Source organism: Acinonyx jubatus, chromosome B2 (genome assembly GCF_027475565.1).
Source record: "Acinonyx jubatus isolate Ajub_Pintada_27869175 chromosome B2, VMU_Ajub_asm_v1.0, whole genome shotgun sequence".
NCBI lineage: Eukaryota > Metazoa > Chordata > Mammalia > Carnivora > Felidae > Acinonyx > Acinonyx jubatus.
In genome coordinates this window covers 139,932,636-139,956,189 of record NC_069385.1, presented here as the reverse complement: position 1 = coordinate 139,956,189, position 23,554 = coordinate 139,932,636, and the positions used below count along the sequence as shown (strand labels likewise).

Below are 23,554 nucleotides of genomic sequence, written 5' to 3'. Positions count from 1 at the left end.
GGCTCAGTCAGTTAAGCTACCGACTTCGGCTCAGGTCATGATCTCAAAGCTCGTGAGTTCGAGCCCTGTGTCGGGCTCTGTACTGACAGCTCAGATCCTGGAGCCTGCTTTAGATTCTGTGTCTCCCTCTCTCTCTCTGCCCCTTCCCTGCTTGTGCTCTCTCTCCCTCAAAAATAAACATTGAAAATAATTTAAAAAATATTTGCCTAATCCAAAGTCACTAAGATTTTCTTCCAGAAGGTGGATAATTTTAGGTTTTATATTTGAACTTATGATCCATTTTAAAATTAATTTCTGGGGACACCTGGCTGGCTCATTTGGTAGAGCATGAGACTCTTGACCTTGGGATCATGAGATTGATCCCCCCGTTGGGTGTAGAGATTGCTTAAGAAAATAAAATCTTAAAAAAAATTAATTTCTGGGTATGGTAATGAGTCAAGGTCAAGCTTTACTTTTTTGCAGTTTTTATCTTGCACAGTTATTTAAAAACTTTTTATTTCCCCCACTGAATTGCCCTAGCGTATTTGTAAACAAACAAACAAACAAAAAATCCCCAAACCAATTAGCCATATATATGTGGGCTATTTCTGGATTTTCTATTCCTTCCATTGAATTAATTTCCTATCTTGATACCATATATATATATATATATAGAGAGAGAGAGAGAGAGAGAGAGAGAGAGAGAGGGAGGGAGAGAAAGTCTTGAAATCAGGGCATGTTATTTCTCTGACTTTGTTGTTTTGCAAAGTTGTTTTGGCTATTCTAGGTTCTTGGTATTTCCACGTGAATTTTAGAATCAGGTTTTGAATGTCATCAACAAAAGACTTTTACTCAGCATGTGTGAGGACCTCTCAATATGTAGTATGTTTTTATAGGATGGGGTGGGGGTGGGATGGAGGTGACGCATGTCTCTCTCGCGCTTATCCTCTATTCCTTTAGCACTTCTCTCCAGTGTACGAATAAAGATGCCCATTAGTTAGTGGTGCTAGAATTTTCCAGATAGTTCCGAAACTATTTAGATAAATGACTACATGTTTGACGTGCAGTCCTCGCTCCTGAAAGCCATGGGGAAGTGTCAGGCCATGAAGCAATCCCATGAAAAGTAGGCTGAACCTTTTTCAACAGAAGCAAGATCCAGATTCTGGTAATCATTGCTACAACCAGAAGTCAAAGGATTCTTTCTTGCTCACAAGTAGAAAGCACCTCCGTTCTTGCGGTCACAGTTCCGACATTCTTACACGCTCGTTATCAGCCTTGAATATGTATGGCAGTGGTACAGTGTCCCGGCCTTTATGGCAGCAGCTGTGATCACTGTTTTCCTTAAACTGACCCCTTTGTTCCTCATTACAGTTATGTCGTGCCAGAACTTAGACCTATTTTGTTTTAGTCCGTCTTCCTCTGTGCTCTCTTGTTGGATTTTTTTCTCCGGCAGGTAGAAGCTATCAGTTTATTGAGATTTTATCCTGTGCGCTGTTTAGAATGCCTGTTTTCTAGCGTATGTCATACTTGTGGATCAGACATTGACATTTGAAAAAAGCACTTAAGTTATTATATTCTGATTATCAAAATTCAAGCCCTTGAAGTAGGATAACTGAGCTAATGCGTTCCACATTCTGGCATCTCATTTGGTACCCATGTATTAATCAGAATCAGGGATGAGAGCGTGCTGTATCTAGCCTTGTCAAAATAAACATTAAAATACATTTGTTCTAAATAAAATCTTGTGTTGATTTGTCAATTTGTTTTATTAATAGAAAACTTTACACCTCCTGTCAAATCTTCTACTCAAAAAAATACCTGTTTCTGAGACAGACTGAAGTTCGATGATTAGTACAATCCCTCTGGGTGTTGGGGGGAGAAGATACCACCTTATCAGCATGCACCACTGGCCTGCCTTCACTTTCGGAAAAACAAAGGGGAAGGCAGCTATGGAAAGCAATTGATATTCCTGCACAGGTTGGGGTTGATATGCAAATGGATAAACACAATATTTCCATTCTGAGTAAGCTATATAGGATCACACCAGCAGGGGTTTGCTACTGTATTCCCTTCTGTTTTTAGCTCTGTTGTCCTTTCAGAAGCTGTGAAACTAAGAATTTCTAAGGGATGCATTAAGGGATTCAAAGCCCCAGCAGAGAACTATGTAACAATTAGCAATCACACAAAAAGTAAACAATACAGCCTGCAACAATACAAGGAGGGCATTACGAAATGGGTTTTCAAATTTGGGGTGATGCTGGCATAGTATGACTTTGTTACTCGCTATTATTCACATCGTGCATATGGATCTTTTTTGATGGTGTATAAAATGAACTGGTCTAGAGCTAATTAAGTAATTGTTTTTGTTCTTTAATTAAACTCTGTCTGACTCAGTGTCTCCCCAGGGGTCTGATACACATTGGAATCTACTTTTTGGTGGGGGGGGGGGTGGTGGTAAGGCTACTTCTAAGGTTCCCTCATCAAATTTAAATACAGAAAAATCCCTATTTTGTGTAGCTCTACATTTCGGTAAATCTCTGCATTGGATCTTAGACTAGTTGAAGGACAATGAAGAAAGAGTAAACTGAGAGATCCAAGGTCTTCATTTTACCAAATAAAACAGGCCTATTGGGTCCTGCCTGCTTCCTGGTGAGAGGCCATCCTTTCCACACAGCCGTACCACCTGTCCCCCAGGAGGAGGCACACAGCCCCTCTGCCTTTAAGACCAATCTCAGCTTTAGGAAGGCAGGGTTCCATTACTTTAGATTTAACAAACTCAAACGTCACACTTCCTGTTAGCATTACTCTGACTGGAACCCAGTTATGGCAAGTATTTCTGGTTAGCTCTTGGTGCCCAGGTACTGCCTTGCTGATAATCCTTACTGTCCCCGGCTATTAAAGAGATGGGTCATGGTGGCTCTGTGACCTAGAAGCAGAAGGCCACCATCTAGAAAGGAGGGCATAAAATACAGCAGGACAGTCTCTTGCGGTTTTATCTTATTTTTCCTTCCCTTCCCCAATGTTCATCTGTTGTGTTTCTTAAATTCCATAAAAGACTCTTAAATACAGAGAACAAACTGCGGGTTGCTAGAGGGGAGGTGGTTGGGGGGATGGGCTAAATGGGGGATGGGCACTTGCTGGGATGAGCACTGGGTGTTGTATGTAAGTGATGAATCACTGGGTTCTACTCCTGAAATCAATACTACACTGTATGTTAATTAACTTGAATTTAAATAAATACATCATATAACTAAAAAATAATATAAAATAAAGCAGGAGAAGAACACAGTAGTTGTTCTAAACTTCTCCTGGACACTTATTCATGGGTTTCTTTGTGCCCACACCCTGGGTTGTGTCTTCAACCCGAGGGAATGAATCTGGTTCCAGGTCATGACTTCCAATTGGTGTCCTCATTTCGTGGTTAATCTAACTGCCTCATCTAATTAAAGACAAAGCATGTACCAGAATCTGCCTTTCTGCCTGGTGCTCATGCCATTAGATGATATTGTATGGCCATCTGAAGGCAAACCCATCAGGGTTTCACTCTAGCCACCGTGTATCTGCCTTTCAGCTGTTTGGGTTTTCTAGCTTGGTTGAACCTGATGATGTAGAAAAATGAAATTTTGTTTACTTACCTTAGGAAATAAATTGTAATCAGATGGCCAGTGATGGTCTGCTCACTGGAAGAGACACTTCAAGCGGGAATGATTTATTTGATGAGATTGATCTCAGTTTAGGAAACAGTGCCCTGTCCTTTCTGCCAAGGTCTTAAATTGGCTCTTGAAGATTCACAAGGTTGCGAGGCCCTTTCAAAGGCAGAGAACAGGTAGTGGTAGGAGAGTGAGGGGAAGCTTGGTTGGTTGGTCTTTCTTTTAATTAGGGGTGAAAAATCGTTGAATAAGTAGCTAGCACAATTTGCTGGTGTGTGTGTATCTAGAGAAGCCCCAGGAGACATTGACTTAAGCTCATTGGCCTGAGCATTCTCACCGGTCACGTGACCAGACCTCTGAAGGGAGGCCAGTCTCCAGATTTTTGTCTTGGTGGTTGGAGGCAAGCAAGCTAAGGGGAGTTACGAATGGTTGTTTTGTCTGCCATGGTGGTCTTGTCATTTCTCTGGTTATTCGGCCTGCAAGATGGGTCCTCTGAAGGTTTAGCTTCTAACCATTATTCATGTTCATTTACTCCTTTATGCTCTTGGTTATATTTTTCTGCACATGCATTTTGTTCAAGTTCCAGATCACAGCATCCGGGACCCTTTATGCCCACCCTCACCCTCCTTTCCAGCTGGCCTCAACTTCCATTTCCTTAAAGACTTCACTCTTCCACCATGTGGATTCTTTCACTGTTTGCTAGAAGTGGCATAATGTCTCATGCACAGGTTGCCTCAAATATGTAGCTTTTACTCATTAATGAAGAGCTTCTCAATCAAGATCCCTTCTGGGAAGCCTTCCCAAAGGCCATCCTTCTGGTTTGTAAAGCTGATGATGCAGCATCATATTGGTTTTCTTGCATGGTCATCTGTTCCTACACTCAAAGATTCCTTGGTCTAGTGGGACAGAGACATGGGAACAATGGCTCACACATGGTAGGCATTCAGCAAATGTGCAGTGAAGGAGACTGTAGGAAGCTGAAGGAAAAGAACTAGCTTTTAGTATTTCCTGGTTTCCCTCCACAAGAGCCTAACACTGGTAATAATTAATAATCTACAATAGTTTATTTGAACAAACTAGTTTGATTAATTGATAAACCAGCAAAAAAAAAAAAAAATTAGTCTTATAACATCTACTGAGACTGATACTGCTGTTGGCCCATCATTTTGGTGGCCATTGTCACCAACTGCCCTGTGCGATCTAGGGAACAGAACATCTGTTTTCCTTTCTTTTCCTGTTCTCTCCTAAGTGTGTGCCCGTATTTATGTGACTTTCTTGTCTTCCTTTTTCTTTCTTTCTTTCTTTCTTTCTTTCTTTCTTTCTTTCTTTCTTTCTTTCTTTTCTTTCTAATTTCATCACCATCAATAATGGAAATTTCATATCCCTCATTGTTCATCTGTTCATGTCTGATTAACATTATTGCCATGACTTGTCTCTGACTCAGTGGACCAGGGTCCGTCTTTGTATCCAAAAGCTGGGATAAATCTAAATATTTGAGCACAGAAATCATTTGCTATTCACAGCACTGACCTCTGGCACGCAGATTTTGTGCACAATACCATGAAATATGATTCATCGAGGAATGAAGAGTTATATCTTCCCCACAGAAAATAACCTGAAGACTACTCAGTCTCTTGCAGACTTTTAATTCTATTAAAAAATGATAATACTGAATTCGCATTGCTTAATACATACTAATGCAGATCTTTGTTTTGTTTTATCCCTTCTCAAAGGATTTGAGGATCCACGGAATATCTATAGAAGTTGACAGAGAGGCTGATCATCTTGGAGTAGTAGTGAATCAGCTGGCTTGCCGAGAGGTAGGAGTATCCTTGGTAGAAGGACCGCCTAGACCATGGCAGAGATAAAAATAGAAAGTCCTGTCTTCAGATACATGGTCTTTTTTACTGAGATGTAACTGACACATAACACTGTACTCATTTTTATAACATAATGTTTTGACATAGGTATATATGGTGAAATGATCACCGCAATATGTTTAGTTAACATGCATCACCACACATAGCTACAATTTTTGTGTGTTGTGATGAGAACTTTTAAGATCTGTTCTCCCAGAAACTCTCAAATACACAAGACAGTATTGTTAACTATGGTCACTATGCTGTGCGTTACATCCCCAGGACTTATTTCTAGAACTAGGAGTTTATACCTTGTGACCACACCTACCGGGTCTTATCTTCTTATCTCTGTTTTTGTATTCTTAACACGCATACGTTTTTATGAACTACTGATGCCTCTTGGAAATAAAAGTCTGAAATTGGGCTTAGGCAGGGTCTTATGGGGTCTTAAAAACAAGGGGGTCTTAATAACTTTGTTATTATAAAACTGTGTGCCTGTTTGATTTATTTTGGGTCGTTTATAGACCAAAATTAAGAAACAGGTGACGTTTTACTATCCTCATTCTTTAAGTAAATACTTATTTAGTGGTCACTGGGAAAAAAAAAATGTATCCTCTGGGAATTAGTCAGATGTGGGATTGAAGCCATATATTGGTGTGAGACTTTGGGGAAGTTGTTTAAATGTTTAAAACATTGGTTCCTACATCTACCAAAAAAAAAAAAAAAAAAAAGACTAATATTCTTTATCTCCAGGGTTGTGTGGATGGGAGACTCAAAGATAAGTGCTCAAAGGAATACTGGTTGTTGCTATTAATACGATTACTACTGTTACCAGTTCTAATAACTGTTCTCAATAACTGCATGAAATAAGGCACTTTCACTTTTCTTGGGGCGGAGGGCTGTCATCGACTAATTATGCCACAAGACAGCATAATCTCAGAGCAGTAATAGAGGTAGGAACAAAACGTTATGAGATTAGAAAATAGGTAAATTTGGACTACATGGAGACCTCAGAAAAATCCCCAGGAGCGAGTATCTGTGGTGAGCCTTCAGAAATGAGCAGGGTCTTAATAGAAATCCTCATTCCTCCTCCTCTCTGCACTTAGTGCCTTCCTCAGAAAAGAATGTCGTACTAACGTCTATAGAAGAAATACTCTCCATTACTGTATTTGTGTGTAACTCTTGTGTGGAAGATACATGCAAGATTATATGGTTATGAGGTTCTACGGTTTTGTGGGTCCAGAGACCTACTGGATTTGAGGGAGAACCAGTCGCCTGGAAAGGGGTGTCTCAGGCTAGATAGCCAGACACCAAAGAGTCAAATCCAGGTGCTGCTGGATGTTTCTCTTGGACTTACCCATGAAGTCGATTGTCTATTGGAGATGTGGTTTCCTTTGGAAGGTTCTGGCACTGTCCCTATAGAGATGGACTTGGTATGAGGAGTTAGGAAGTCCAGAGACTTAACAGAAAAGTTGTGGGGATCCTTCGGTACTCTAAAGGAGCAGGCCCTCCCTGGATGGGAGCCAGGTGGACTCCGGAAGGTCACGTGCATCGGGGTTAGGATTCCAGCTCTGTTGTCTACCAATGGGTGACATTGGGCAAGTTACTAAATCTCTCTGGGTCTTGTACCCCTTACGACGTGTGAATAGTGAAATCTTCCTTGGATGACTGACGTGAGGGTTAAATAGCTCCTACGCATGGAAAGCTTCCAGACTGGAGTCACATAGTGCTAGTTCACTGTCTTCCTTCCCTCCCTCGTCCTCTCCATTTCCTCTCTTTCTGCCACCATTGTATTTGAGTATTCCAGCCGGTATCTGCTTTGCTAAGAGATGCCGAGAGGTGTTAGTCAACGCATGACCCAGAGCATGCCATCCCTGGGGGTGGCTGTGGTAACCAGAACCAAGCAAGAACCCCAAGAGGTAAAGCTCTGGTGATGGGGGGAGTGAGGGAGAACCAATACTCAAGCAGCCAACCTTCCTCCTAGGAGATCATCCTTCTAGTGCTAAATTTTAATGGTCTGCATTTTACTAAAGGACACGTGCCCCCTGTAAGGCTATCCACACTTTCATGCAATACTAAGTAAATGTACGGCTTCTCCTACTGTCATATAATGTTCCTCCATGTGAAAGGAATTTTAAAAATTCTTAAGCAATTTGGGAAGATATTTTTGGGAGGATGAGGACCAGCTGGGTGGCAGGGACATTTACTCTTAGGTCACTCGACTCAGAAGTTAAACATTTACTTTACCTAATTATAAGTGGCTGTGCCATAGCGGGACGGGAGCCCAGAAATTCCGGTTTTTAAATTGCTCAGCCTCATTTGATGATCCATGATGAATGGATTTCTCTGACTTTGATAAGCCTGGCCCAATAATACCCTGGCTGACATCATTATCTATCAGTGTTCAATTCTTTACTTGGGTCAGTAAATGCAAAGCAAAAGAGAACTGAGAGGTAGAAATGCTATGGGGCACAAATCTTTGAAGCTAAAGTGTGTTTGGCTCAAATGATCCAGTGTTGTAGCAGTCCCCAGTCTTTCTTAGCCCAGTGGAGAAAAGTTGTTTCCCTAATGAGCAACTGGGATTCAAGAAGGAGCTAATCCTAACTCTGAACTTGAAATTTGAAAATCGTGGACCCTTAGGGAGGGAGGTCATGTTAAAATTCAACTTCTCCTTCACATGTGTATATGTGACAGTGTAATGTGGGAAAAGCATGTATGTTTGTGATGGTCATCTCGCAAGCAACGTGCAAGTAAGCATTCCTAAGTGACTAGACGGAGATGGTCTGCAAGTGTTTGTGAGTGAAACATGTCTAGTTCTGTAAATGGTCCTCAGGGACATGTGACAAATCGAATGGGTTAGAGCTAAGAGGGCACCGACCTGCAGGTATGCATGCATCACTCTCAGTGTGAAAATAGTCAGGAGTGCTGAGCATACGTGAGTCTGAATGCTGTTTGTGACTCTGATGCTACCACGAGACAGATGAAGAGGATTGAGAGAGGAATGACAAGAAACACATATGTAGAAATGTTACTGCTTTTTAGCATTGATCGTGCTGTTCACAAAGCACGTATGTGACTCAACTCAATAACAGTTTAGAATTCTAGTCTCTCAGAATTAACATTCGGGATATTTGCCCCATGACTGAATGCCTGGGGTTAAAATTTAGGTAAGTTTTAAAAGCTGGAGATGCTGCTGAGATAGATTTTTAAAAATCTCTGGCTAAATGGCGGTCAGCGCACATCACATTCCAGGTTGGCTGAACTCAATCTTGTGAACAATGTCAACATCACCTCTGTATTCTGAGCCATGCTGATCACGTTCTGCCATGACGGGCTGGACATTTTTAATGTTCTCTCCTGAGTGCAGTATTCTCTCTGCTTCCTTTTCATTTTAGAATACACATGTATAAATTGTCAAAATCTTCCTCATTCTGTTATTTATTATATTTCATTGTTGAGTCTATTGGAGATAAAAACATGCCATTGTTATCCTGACCAAAAAAAGAAACAAAAATTCCTTGTTCCACATCTTGATAGTTACTTCCATCTCTCGTGCAGGAAGAAGTGGAGGCTGAATGAAAGCCTAACCCCACGTAATGAGAAATGCGTATATGCATGCAATCTGATGCATGTCTCGCAACCAACAAATAAAAAAAAATCATGTTTGAAAGAGGAAGAAATGACCCACATTTTGGTTATTACTTGGAATATGGAACATCAACTATTACTCCTGACTGCATTGTTTAAACTCTCTGCAGGAGATGTCTGCCCCCAGGAAATTCTCGATCCCTAACATGGAGGAAATTGTAATGGAAAAACCCATTACACTGACCCCTGCCAAGGGGGGTTTGACTCTAGTAGCAAAAAAAACCAAACCAAAACAAAACAAAACAACAACAAAAATAAAACAAAAAAACGACAGTAAGATGTTTCATATCCACCCACCTTGTACTCATATAGTCCTTGCTTCCTATTGGATAACAGGCAAGACAAATTTCTGGATATATCTATGAAGTTCTAGAGGGCTGTTGAGGATGTATGCAAGGTCAAAGGCAAACCCAGGGTTTGCAATAAGGAGAATGGAAAAATAAAAATGAGATGAATGAATGAACTCAACTGAGTGCTCTTTGTAGTCAAGGAAGGAGAAATCAATACAAGAGTTAACTTCATGCCAGGTTCCTTACAATCATGTCATATAATCCGCACTATAACAGGAAACTGAAGCAAGGAGGGGTTAAACAATTGCCCAAGGTCATGTAACTGCCAAGAAGTGAATCCTCCAGTCGTCTGACTTCTTCACTTAGATCAAACTGCCTCCCAGAGGTTGTTGACAGCATTTATTTACCTGATTTTATGCAACACCTAACATCTGCCTGTAACACAACAGGCAGATCTATATGTTCAGGTAATTTTATCTGATGGCAACAAAAAGGCAATGAAGTTTTCTGCTGCTTATATCTGCTAAAAGGTTAGCATTCAGTGACAGGGTTTACCTGTCAAAGATGTCAGTGAGCATGTAATGAGAAAATATCACCAGTTGAGTAAAGCAACAAATGAAAATGATTAAGCATCTCCTGGGTGGCTCAGTAGGTTAAGCGTCTGGGTTTGGCTCAGGTCATGATCTTGCAGTTTGTGAGGTCGAGCCCCGCGTTGGGCTCTGTGCTGACAGCTCAGAGCCTGGAGCCTGTTTTGGATTCTGTGTCTCCCTCTCTCTCCCCCTCCCCCGCTCACACTCTGTGTGTGTGTGTGTCTCTCTCTCTCAAAAATAAATAAACATGTAAAACAATTTTTAAAAAATGAAAATGGTCAAGTTAGGAAAAGCGGTTAATGTCAGAGATGTGCGATGTCAACACGCCCTTAGTGGGTTCTATCAGTGTGACCATCTTTCAGTGATATCTGCGGATCTTTGTATCTCAACTTCATTTCTTTCCGAGCCGTTAATGATGCAGTCGTTGAGACGCCCGCATTCATTCCAGGCTGGTGTACCCGTGTTTCAGAATTTTCCCTTGTCGTGTTTTGATATTTCCTTATTAAGAATATGCCATTTCTATATAGCTTTTCATATTTTCTCCCTAGCGTAGCTTAATGTGAAAACCGTATATTCAGTTAGATACTCCTCCGTGTCTACAAACACCATCAAAAAAGGAAAAATACGCCTGGCTCTGTGGCTATTTTCATCAGCCGTGGGTCTGAATGCTTCCGTGTGATTGAGATGCAGGCCCTTCTCATTTACTTCCAGGAAACAGTCCCAGTTGTCTGAAGAGTCAACACCTTCTGACAGGGACCATGTGGCCAGCCGTTCATTAACTCCCACAAGGCTCCTTGTGAATTTGCCTCTCTCCCCATGACCAGTGACACCGTCTCGAGAGCAGAGGTGGCTTAAAGCAATATCGTTTCCCTGTTTGGGTCCTCCAGGTATCACCAGGCATCGGTCCTGAAGGCAGCATTGTACCCGGGTTGAAGGTCTGTGATGGAACTAAATTGAATGCTAGATGCCGTTTTGGAAACTTAACATTGAGGATTACGAACAGCAAAAGAACAAAAGCGTGAAAGACTTTTGTTTGTTTGGTTGGTTGGGTCGAGACTGGAAAACAATGTAGAAAATCCTTCAGGAGCAGACTCTTTGAAAGGTGACTAACAAATACAGGGTGATGATCTAATTCGTTTACTGGTTTACATCCGCAGATCTTTGGCTTTCGCGCCGTATTATTTATTTTTATCATCCAGTCCATTTTTGTTGCTTCACATCCCTATACTCAGAGGTCAGGTGGAAGAGAGAATGTGAAGGCAATGCAAGAATTTAAGAAACAACTTGTGTTATTTCTACTTACCTGGACCACCGCTTCTGAATATTTTTTAATATCGGTTTTGTCATTTGACAGCAAAGCTAAAAATCCCGAACTGGCTCCACCAGTCTCACGTAGTTTCCAAAAGGCAGTTTCTGTGAATATCAAATAAGATAAAATGCACGAAAAAAAGAGGTACTTTTCCACTGAGCACCTATCTTGAGTTATGCCAAGTTACAGATGTGGGGACACCAAAATACAAGACATTAAACTTGCCAGCCAGTGGAGAGACAGACACAGGAAACAGAAACTGTGACGAACCATTAAGATCCCTAAAACCAAGGTCTGAGGAGCCATGATAATACTAGGGAGCCCAACAGAGGAGGACAGGGCACTCTGGGCAGAGGGGCCTGCGTGTGGAAAAACAGAGGGGAGAGATGATATTGTCACTGAAACCTTTAAGTAATTAAAACGGGGTAAACATTTTGGTAGAGAAAATGGCAAGGCCTGATGTATAGGAGTCTGGTCCATAAACAGTTTTGTTTGCCACGGAAAGCCATTGGCTCTTACCCTGTGGGCAACGGGAAAGCGCTCGTGAATTTGCAACAGGGGAAGCGATGAGTGGAAAAGCCTTGCAAGGCTGTCAGGGGTGGTTGGAGGAAGGAGTGTAGGAGCCGAGTGCAGATGTCAGGAGCTCACCGACGACGAGGCAGGAGCTCGCACAGCAGCGGTGAGCTTTGAAGGTGAAGAAGAGTGGAGCCGCCAGAGACACCGAGGGCGAAACGGCAAGGTGTCTGGTCCTAGAATCACCTTAATCCAGAAGACCCCGTGCACGGTCAGCGGCCCATCCTGTCTCAGGCTCACCATCCCCGGGCTCATTTCTCCCCTTCTAGCTTTCCTAGAGTGGAGGTTTTCTTTTCCATTTTGTAAGAGTTACGGGGCCCGCCATGAGTCTCGGAAGGATTCTTCTGCGATTTTCAGATGCCAAGAATGTTGCCAATGACATCACGTTTCTAGGGTAATTCTTCCCAACTCTGTGAGGACAGGAAGCAGACCTGTCTGACCCCCCTGCTGGGTCCCCCGCACAGTGTCTGCCAGAGACTGGATGCTCCGTAAGGACTTGTTGGATGTGCCCGTGATAAACGGTGCAGGGCCTTGCCAGCAAGATAGATCCTGAGAGGTCAGAGGGGCAGACGGAGCTACGCGATGAAGTGACAAAGTTGTAAGCAGGCTCCGTGATGGACTTGGTAATGATAGAAACCATGTGTTGAGGTCTCGTACGTCTCATGCACCAACATGAACGTGTTTTGTGTGCATTATCTGAATTCTTACAGCAACCCTTCGTGGGTGCTGTGTTTATCCCCACTTTGCAAACGAGGAAACCAAACCTAAGAAGTTACAGTCTCGTGACTGGCAAAGCCTCGGCTTTCATCCTGCGTGAGTCAGGGGCAAAAACCTGCCTAAACCACCGTGCTGGATTTCACGGCGCCTTGAATGATGTGAATTCGGTCAAAAACGACTATTAAAATGGGTCAGTCCTTTCTTTCCGCCTTACATTTCCGTGTCTTTTCATCTGTGGATTGTTTCACATCATTTCTCAATACACATGCCTGGATTTGACAGACGTGGGTGCTGTCTTCCTCCTCCCTTTCCATTCATCCTCTCCGTCCCCCCTAAATGATGATACGCAGTTGTTTGTTGGGGTGAAGGCGCTGAGCAGTTAGATCCATAGGTCTCCACGCCGTGTTTTCCACTCCAGCCTCTCTCTTGTGGGGGCTTGAGTCTCCCTAGCTCTCTCCCTTTAATCTCCCCTCCCCCATCCCTACAAGTTGGTAGGTAAAGCTATGGGAGGAGTAGCACTTGGAGGTGAAGGTACTATTAACACAGCAGGTACTGCTAGTGAGAACAGCGTCCTTGCAGCCTTCAAGGAAGATCAGCCACTGGAGGGTAGGGACGGGGTGTTCTTTATCTCCCTGTGCATCACCTCATCCACTGGCTGGCACCGAGAGGCACCTGAGAATTGTTTGCTGATCTACCGAAGTATGGACGTGTGGGAGCCATTCAGGAGGAAGAAAACTCACCGCTCCTTTTATTTGCTGTGCAACATACTCTTCTTTTTTTATATGTTTTGGACACGTTCACACAGTACCTTCAACACAGACCTAGGAGCATCTTTTCCTTTCTCCCTCTGCGATTTATCTCATCGCTAATAAATGTATTCATTATATACGGGGTACCATTACAAGAACAGACCTCTTACTTATCACCACGCAGATGCACATGTCTGCTCGCCTTCTTGGTCTCAGATGAGTAGCTATCTGTATCACGAAGCTTCCACAGTAAACCGTCCTTGGCTTTCAATATGTCTCTTCCTTGAAAGGCTAATACTGCGATATGCATTAATTTAATGGCAGATTTGGGTAATGTGCTCCCATTTTACAAATACTGTGGCTAGTCTTAAAAAAAAAAAAAGAAAAAGAAAAGAAAAAAAAACTTTTGACCATAAATTGTTCTCTGAATTCAAGAATGTCTCTTATTTGTGATATCAATTCCCCTTGTGCCTCGGACTTTGTTTTTTTTCCCATTTCACCTCCAAAATTCCATTGAAAACATCTGCTAAGGACTTATTTAAACAGCTAGTTAATGCTTTATAAAGCTCAGAGGCGCGCCCATCTGTTCCAGGAGCATTCTCTTTTCTCAAGAGCTAGATCATATCTTCTACCCGTCTGACAGCTGGGGTTGCATCAAAACTCTTAATTTCTCTATCAGTAGTATGGCACCTTGCATTAAAGTTTATACCTGATTTTTTTTCTCTCTTGACTTGCTCTGAACAAATATAAGAACAATCAATTTATTTCCTTCTTTTTTTTGGTTTTACTTAGCTCTTTCGATTTTGTTTTCATTTTTAGAGCGAAGAGGCCTTCTTTTTCTAATCTTTGTAACAAAATAGAAGTCAGGGTGTGGTTCCGATGGGTTACATTTCTGGCATCTTGCTCCTTGGACCCTGTCTGCAAACCCCTTGAGCTTACATGAGGTCCACAGGGATAATCTGCATACCCCTTACTAGAGAATGAAGACCAGTCCCAATATCCCCTCCATCCATTCTCCTTGGAAGGTTTCTGCTTTCTCACAGATGAGGCAGAAGCAAATCCTCCGTATCTCCCGACAGGGGAAAATTCTTTTCCAGCGCTTCAGATGGTCCCAAAGAAGTGCGCTGAGATGACAGAGGAAGCTCCCTCTTCCCCTCCACTCCTTTCTGGGTGCTCAAAGCACAATTATTACTGTTCTCCACACAATCTGTTTCTCTCTCCCATGTCCATCATTTTATATTTTCAAAGTAAGCGAGAAGGTTCAGGAGTTACAGGACCAATTCTCAGAAATTTCTTTTGTTAGGGGCCCCTGGGTGGCTCAGTCTGTTAAGCGTCCAACTTCAGCTCAGGTCACGATCTTGCAGTTCGTGGGTTCTAGCCCCGTGTTGGGCTCTGTGCTGACAGCTCAGAGCCTGGAGCCTGCTTCCGATTCTGTGTCTCCCTCCCCCACTCACGCTCTGTCTCTCCTTCTAAGATAATTAACATTTAAAAACTTAAATAAAAAAAAGAAATTTCTTTTATGAAGTCTGCGTGTGGGGATCTGTTTCATCTTCTTTAGGGTATCTGGTACCTGATATATTAACGCATCGGTTGACAGAGTTCTAACTTCTGGCTCCACTTTGCTCACCGCATAATTTATTATAGGGACAGCAATTCAGAGGTCCTCATTTGCTCTGGTCCTCATTGCTTATCAGAGGAAATCGGATGGCCTCTTGCAGGCATTTATCCCTCAAACGTTGATTCACCCCATTGGCTGCCTTTTTCTGATGTAAGAATCCCAGTTCCCTCAACCTTCGTCCTGCGTCCATCTTCCATTCTTCTCCTGATTTTCAGGAATACCCTCTGCGAGGCGGCTACACACTTAGTCTCCTTTCTTTTGCTCCATCAAGTACAGGGATGCTGGAAGGAAGAGGTAGCTCACACATGTCATGCTGACTTAAAAACTTAGGGTTTATTTTTGGCTAAAATTGAGGATTTAAGAAAGGGCTTATCTGACTGAGGTTTGCCCGAGAGCACTGTCATGCCCGTAGGTGTCTGATTCCTTCTCAAAACAGAGTTCCTGTGTCTCAGAGAGCAAGCATAGGTCTCCATTTGGTCCCCAACCAAGGAAAATACTGTCAGTTCCAGCGAGTCAAATACAAGGTCATCTGTGCCAGTCCATTAAAAAAAAAAATCACCCAACTGCCATTGGTAGATGACGGTTTCTAAGCACAAATCCACAGACTGGAAAAAATGTGTGCAGTTGCTTTGCGTTGATGTAGGCATGGCTGTTTTTGTTTACCACGAAGAAAAAAATAAAAAGACTACTTCCTGTACTTTTCTTTACACACGACGAGAGCCATGTTTCTCTGTAAAACCAGTGTGCCAAGAAGGCTAGTAACAGAGCTGGAAAGTTATCCCGTATCCCGTCCCCCTTCCCATACTCTGGGGATGTGCTGGCTCATCGGGTTGGAATTGTGCGGCTGTTCTGGGATCTGAGGATCTCCACACTTTTGGGCAGGTGTGGAGATCCTGGCCAGGATCTCCGTGGCCAGTTTTTTCCTGCTGTGGAGAGAGTGGTAACGACAGGATTTCTGCATAGTTTGTTACCCAAACGGAGTCATTGTTGAACAAGATATCTTCAGGAAAGACTCGCAGGTAAGTCTATCTGCTAGAAGTGAAGCAAGTCTGTTTTTGTGTTTGTTTGTTCCTTCGTTTGTTTTTTTAAGAGGCGGTCCATGGACAGCCATCTCTAGGGAACATAGCCAAGAAGGAAATGCATGGCTATCTTGATCGTTCTCCCTTGTTTCCTTTGGGGCCTTTTGTTCATCTGGTTCTCAGTCAACTTTGAGACTCGTTTTAATTTATGCTCTCATTTGAAGAACGAGTGGAGTGCAAGCTCTTTGAATGTTAGCTGACACCAACATTAGATGGCCCTCTAAAGAGCATTAAAGTTTTATTGTGGGCTCTTACAGATTAAAACAAATCTAAATCCAAAGATCAGAGTTTCTAATGATAGAACTACAGGTGCAGGTGGTAGGGGAGACATTTCCAGTACTCTCAGACTCATAGCTGGTCACTTCATCTATCTTTAAGGCCAGGATCTCTGGAAAGATGGTCATGTTTTACAGGCGATCATGGGCAAACTCTAAAATGTCCTTGTCGTCAAAAGTAAAACATAGAGATTCTAATTTGCATCATGGTTTTCTGGGTCTTTCTGGTTGGACTCTTTCCTGGAGATCTTTTAGATTTTCTTACATCCTGTTTCCCAGGCAAGGCATGATATACATTTCCTTACTGCCTTCTGAGGCTCTGGGGGCCTCTGGAAAGTTTTCCTCTCCCTTTCCCAAATTCTTTTGAAGAAGCTTCGTAGCAGTTCCAAGGGCATTTATTTTCCTGCAGAGCAGATGGAGGAAGACAAGAGCGGAGTGAACTTTCTCATGTTTTCCACCAAGAGTCAAGTGTTTTCATCCGACTTCCTCTTTGCACTTGAAGCCATCATCTCTAAGAAACTGTTGTAATATCGAAAGCAAAGCATAGAACCAAAATTCATTGTCATAAAGAATATATATATTACGGGACTACTTTCACCTTTGTGAATCATTAAGACTTTTCCTGTGGGATAATTGTCCCTTGACTAGGCAATGGCTGCTTCTTTACCTGGCCGAATCCTGGCCTTCCCCTCCGAACGCTACCACCCAGAGTGATCATTCTCACATCAGTTACTCCATCAAATAGCTGGCATTTAATCGTGTACTGGCTTAAGTTTGCGTTGTTACCGTCCTTAAAATTTTACATTGTGTTCAGTATGTGTTATACCTTCATGACATCCCTATAGGGCTTTATTCTTCTGATCAAACGGGAAGTATGACAAGTATGGGGCTACAGAACCCTATTTAATTCTAAATCTTGGGCTGGACACAAAGACACACATGGGTTCTCAAGTAGTTACTTTAACATCCTGGCAATCATTAATGTGAAAAAAGCAAAAAACACAACTGCTGAAGGGGGGATCTGTGATGCACCCAGGACGCCAGCACAGAAGACATGCTTGCAGTTACCGAGTGTGGACATGGGTCGTGAATGGACCACAACATAACCCCATGATGGCCGTTGTTTGGTGATGTCATGGGATAACTGTGAACAGCAGCATCAAAGCCACCTGAAGCACACCTTACGGTATGAAAATATGTAACTATTGGTTGCTAGGAAAAAAAAAAACAATTAGAAACACCCAATTAGAAACAGAAGCAATATCTTTAAAAATAAGCTCATAGGGGCACCTGGGTGGGTCAGTCAGCTGAGCGTCTGACTTCGGCTCAAGTCATGATCTCACAGCTCGCGAGTTCGAGCCCTGCGTCGGGCTCTGTGCTGACAGCTCAGAGCCTGGAGCCTGCTTGGGATTCCGTATGTCCCTCTCTCTCTGCCCCTAACCCACTCACATTCTGTCTCTGTCTCTCTCAAAAATAAATAAGCATTTACAAAAATAAGCTCATAAAAAAACTCCAAAAATAAATCTCTTCTACTTGCTCAAATCTGATCAAATTTACATGTGTGCGACGTTCAAATGAAAGCCAGTTATCCATTATCATTTAAGCCCACACATAAATGCAAAGTCATTAGTCTGATAAGGAAAACTGTATTTATATATCAACCATTATTTGTTGTCCACGGGGGATAAGAAATCCGTCTTGGTCCTCTATCATTCCCAAGTTAATATTTGGTTCACTGACATATCTTTGAAAGAGATTTGTGTATACTATCAAAAGTGAGGCAGAAAACTAATATTCATTGAGCATCAAGAATATGTGAGGCTCTGTGTTATAATTTCAACCTTTATTTTATCTTTGCATCTGTGATCTGAGACTAGATATTGTTACCTCCATTATTTACAGAAGAGAAAAGCAAAGCTCTGAGAGGTTAAATAATATATCTATAGCTACATTTGGGGAGTGCCAGGACCAGGATACAATGCCAGGTCTGAAAACTCCAGAATGCGTTATTTTCCAAACAAAAACACTTTGGGGAAATCACAAATGTTCACAGCGCCAGACTTAACAAAGACATTTTTAAAGTGCAAGATGTCATTTATGGGAAGCAATAACCTTCAGTTAAATAAACTGATGTGTCATTTACAGTTACTTTCCCAACCCCAGATGGACGTTAACTGGTCTGGTATTTCATATCCCCTTCTGCCCAGTCTCCTACCTACCCCACTTTGCCCCACTCAGGCTACAGGAACCTGCCCAACTTTCTATTGGTGTTTGTGGCACTGAGACCTTCATCAACGGGGACCGGCTTCCCACATGCCTCGTGGATCCGTTTGATGTCCCAGGTATAGTTCTTGACCACAGAAGAGCTTTGTTCTCTGAGCAAACTGAACAGGAGAGGTTGCAGGCTCGGAGACAGCAGGCACCATCATAGGCAAGGGGGAGGCCAGGAGTTGGGAAAAAACGGTTTTGAGTCAGAGTCTGAATGATGATGCATGGGGCACGGGGCTGGTATCACAGGGCCCAGTGCTCAGAAGGGTCCTGTGCTTGGCTTGACAGTGCTTCCATTCTGGAAGTCTTCATCATTTTATCTTGGAGCCTGTGTTTTGCAAGTGAGGCCCAATGGGATGAGGAAGCATGAATGTGAGCAGAGGAGATGTACATAAGGTGCACGTCCATTGTCTCCTGCAGTCCCATTTGAGCACAGTGTTTGTGATGTCCATGGGCACAGAGGTTCAGTGGACCCAGACACGTGGAAGTTTAGCGAGACTGAGAGTGAGCACGGGGTGAGCACTGCTGGCCCCAAGGGACCGTGCTTTCTGCTCAAATCAGAACTTTCAATGCAGACAAAGGGCAGTTGCACTGTAAGAAACATGACTACCAAGGAACCTTACCATGTCCTTTTATTTGTCAAACCACCTACAATGAAAACAGATCATTGAAGCAAAGAGACAGATAAGACGACCCAGAGTGCATGTCTTTTCTGTCCTAACTTAGTCATCCTCAGGGTGGAGAATTTGGCAGAATATGAGCATATCAACAAGTGAAATGAAAACAATTTTTATTTTTATTTTTATTTTTTTGTGAAGCATTTCCATTGTTTTGGTTGAGAATGAAATCTATATATACACAGATGCAAATACAAGCCTAGGAAACAAAAATTGTGTTAATTTCAGTGATTCTGCTTCAGAGCTAAATGCACTTATATTTGCATTTAAAACTGGCATTGCATGATATAAAGATGAGCAGTAAAAATACTAATAATTTAAAATTTTAATTTTTTTAAAATTTGGAGCAACTTTAAATAGCAACCGAAAACTGCCATGACAAATTGAGAGATTGCAGAAGGAAGCTTTATATTTTAGGAACTTTAATGGCATTTTTCCTGCTTTTGGAACAAGGGGGCTCACATTTTCATCTTGCACTGGGCCCCACAATTCATGAAGCTGGCCGTGGTAGGGTGCCTCGCTTCTTTTCCTGAAGGCCAGCAGCTGGATTTATGCCCCAGTGAGGGAGATGGGTGGGGTTCTACTCTGGAGACACTGAACAGCTGCAGAAAAACAAAAACAAATGAAAACAAAAACAAAAACCCAACTTCCATTAACTTAGGAGTTCACCAATAAACACTGGACTTCCCCCCCACTGCCTGCCCCACTCACACTAGAGAAACACCTACAAGGGTCCGGGCCCTTCCATGCACACTGGATTTCCCATCCGTTTTAGGGCTTTGCTCTATGAACAGACAGCCAAAGACCTGCAAATACCAGAGGAAAGCTTCCAGCCGGCCAAAGAGCAGCCAGATAAACATCAGATCCCCCGGGGTGGGGTGGTGGGGGAAGAGGGCATGAGGAGACTATCTGATATGATAATGCATTGGGGGAAAAAACAAAAAAAAAAACCTCCTGGATTCCTGTAAATCAAGCATTTGAAACGGTATCGATGACTGATATATAGAAAACCATGAAGTCTCAAAAAGTGTGACAAAAATTGATGGCACGAGAGAAAGAAGGACATCAGAAAGCGCTACATGGCCTTTCTCTTATAATGTGACCACTCTGTGGTGGGCTAAATAAAATTCTTCTATGACTTTACTTGGAGGGTCTAGTGAGGACAAGTAGAAAAGAGTGCAGGAAGCCACTGCTCATCTAGCAGCAGAAGTCAGGGTAATTACCGAGGATTATGGGGATACCCTCCAGAGGAAACAGACAAGGAGGTTGGAAGCGATGCCTCCCGGGAGCACGGCCGAGCAGCGAGAGGCTGAGAGAGTAAGCGGGGCTGGTTGTTTTTCTTCAAACATCCTTTACTTCCCTTTAATTTTTAAACTCTGCACCTGCATTGCATGGACGGATCTTCGCGGTAAAGGAAAAGAAATCCCATAAAATGAAAAGAAAAGGATGTCGGTCGCCTCCCAGAGTTTCCAGGGAGGCTGGAGAGGTATGGTTGGGAGCGGGGCAGGGACCAGAGAAGCGTCGTGGGGAGGACGCGGCGGCTACCTCTGCCGGGCAGCGCGGGCCCTGGCCGGCACCGCCTTCCCCGCCGTGGCGTCCAGGGACCTACCGGGGAGCACGTGCCTCCGCCCTCCCTGCGTCTCTTTGTGGTGGCCCCCGGGTCCCGTGTCTTGGGTGGTGGGGTCTGATTGGCTGACGAGGTCACGAGTCCACGAACGGCAGCCAGTTTGGTGGGGGTAGCAGACAAGAGGCCTTTCTGTAGAGGGGATGAACTCTGCTTCCGGGAAAGGTTCGTATGGCAGAAGGTGTCTAATTTCCAGGAAGGAGATTCGGATGTTGGGCAGCTGAAAAGAAGAATATCAGAGTCATATTATGGTCACTTTCTGATGAAAGTACAGACCACTTTAAGCATTTTTGTCTTCTTCCCTCTGTCAGGCAGATTTTTAGGGAATCATAAGCTTTTGAGGGCTTAACTCTAGGGGAGGATTCATAGTATCTATCTATCATCTATCTATCTATCTATCTATCTATCATCTTTCTCTTCTTTCTATCAATTTATCATTTTCCTATTAGTAAATCTACTTACCTTACACTATGCCCAAGTGTTGTCATTAGTAAGACAATGGTATAACACAGCAGATACTCTGGAAAATTGTGTGTGTGTGTGTGTGTGTGTGTGTGTGTGTGTGTGTGAACAGCAGAAGGATGCACCAGGGTGGCTCAGTCAATTAAGCAGCTGACTCTTGATTTCAGCTCAGGTCATGATCTCACAGTTTGTGAGATCAAGCCCCATGTCTTGATGGATTCTCTCTCTCTCCCTTTCTCTCTGCCCCTCCTTGGTTCTCTTTCTCTCTCTCTCAATAAATAAATAAACGTTAAAAAAATTTTAAAAAGAAACACACATTCCAAGGGAAACCAGGGGACTCTACAAATCAAAAACTTAAAATAGGAATGAGATAAAGATGACCACTCTACCTACAGAAAAAAATAGAGCATCCCCCAAAATTTAAAAAAAAAAAAATTCCTGTCTTACCTTCTCCTTCATTAAAACTGAGGAGTAAGCAGTGCCTTTTCAAATAACTCTCCAGGAGCCAAGCACAAAGTTTGGGACAAACCATGGACTTGCCTGTCATTTCTGTAAGGACTGTGCGTGATGTTCACCACGAGCCCCTGGGGTGGGGAAGAGGGCTCTGCATCAAGGAACAGACCGATGGTGAAGGCAGCACCAGAAAGCCCATCATTTCTCCAGCCCATACACACCTGGGAGTTGGGTATGCCATTTGTTCAGTTGGCCTACGAGAATAGGTTCCTGTTAACTAACTTTGATCCTAGTGATCTGGAGCCATCCATAGGAAACCAAGAGGGTTGACAGACACATTTGTTGCATATTTCAGGTACTCCCCAAAGGTTTGGTGCTGTGAGGGGTGACGGGGCGGGGAGGGAGGAGACGGATATGCCAGCAAAATCGGTATTCCAGGAAAACAGTCTGAGGGCCATGCTGCAGGGGGTTAGCTCTGATTGTTCTAGATAATGAGCGTGTGCTACGTCCTCATATATATTTACATTATAAATGTATAAAGGCACACGCACACACAGCAATATCTTTAATTTGAGCAAGTAAGACATTTCGGCTCCCTACCTTTGGCTAATTCTCTAAGCTGCGAGGTTTATTGTGCTGTGGAATACTCCTCCACCTGGATGTAAAGCAATTTGCATTTCCTCTAGTGTGAAACCAATTCGCCGCAGGTATAGACCCAAGTAATTACAAATATCAGATGCAAGTTTAGTAATTGCATGTCTTGTCTGAAAGTGGTATTCATAGAAAATATAACTTGAGGGGAGCATACCAAGAGTTTGTTTGCCTGAAGAACAAAGCCCTCGCAGATAGCTGGTGAGCTGCGATCAGGTTGAAAAGTCAGTCTAATCTCTACGTTTAACGAGGTTGATGAAGAAAACTCATTAATTCCAATTTTTGGAGAAATATGTTCACGCTGGGCATGGAGGAAAGGAGGACTTAAACAGGTGGCCTGAGATTCGGGAAAAAGCCCGATTGGTTTTAAACTGCAACTCGGAACGAAGACAGAATGTTGATACTATCAGCGTCTGGCAGGCAGCTCGGTGGAATATTTAGCCTTGCTAGATCGGGCTTCATACCAACCAGACGAGGTTTATTTCGGAAACTGGAAATCTGATGGAGATATGACGGAGATATGAGGGCAATAACCCTAAGCTGGCCCAAAAGAGTGCTGTGTGCAGGTGATTTGGGGGTGTGGTGGGGGTGATATGGGGGAAGAAAGGCAGAGAGGTTTATGATTGATTTTTTTAACGTTTATTTATTTTTGGGACAGAGAGAGACAGAGCACGAGTGGGGGAGTGACAGAGAGAGAGGGAGACACAGAATCCGAAGCAGGCTCCAGGCTCCGAGCTGTCAGCCCAGAGCCCGACGCGGGGCTCGAACCCATGAACTATAAGATCATGACCCGAGCCGAAGTCGGACGCTCAACTGACTGAACCACCCAGGTGCCCCAGGTTTATGATTAATTTGAAAGAAGTAAGACATATCTCTTACCTTTAAATAATTTAAGTAGAAGCTTTCTGGGAGAAAAAGGCATCTTAATAAAGTCAAATAATCCAATTGGCTCTTCTGCCATTTCGGGTCTTTTTGGTCTCTGTTGTGTCCACTGATATAAGTCCTATTCCCTGGGTCTCCTCTGCAGAAAAAACTCAATCCTTCCTTCCCATGACCAGTGACACTGTTGAAGGCAGCTGTGGT

At 43.1% G+C, this 23,554-nt stretch overlaps 1 long non-coding RNA gene across 1 annotated transcript in view; it reads left to right on the top strand.

Annotated features, from left to right (window-relative positions):
- The first annotated feature begins 3,135 nt into the window (after nt 1-3,135).
- LOC113593950 (uncharacterized) overlaps nt 3,136-23,554 on the top strand; it is a 33,473-nt gene continuing 13,054 nt past the window's right edge. The window contains exon 1 of the long non-coding RNA XR_003414328.2: nt 3,136-5,449. This is a non-coding gene — a long non-coding RNA (uncharacterized LOC113593950). The remainder of the gene's footprint in view (nt 5,450-23,554) is intronic.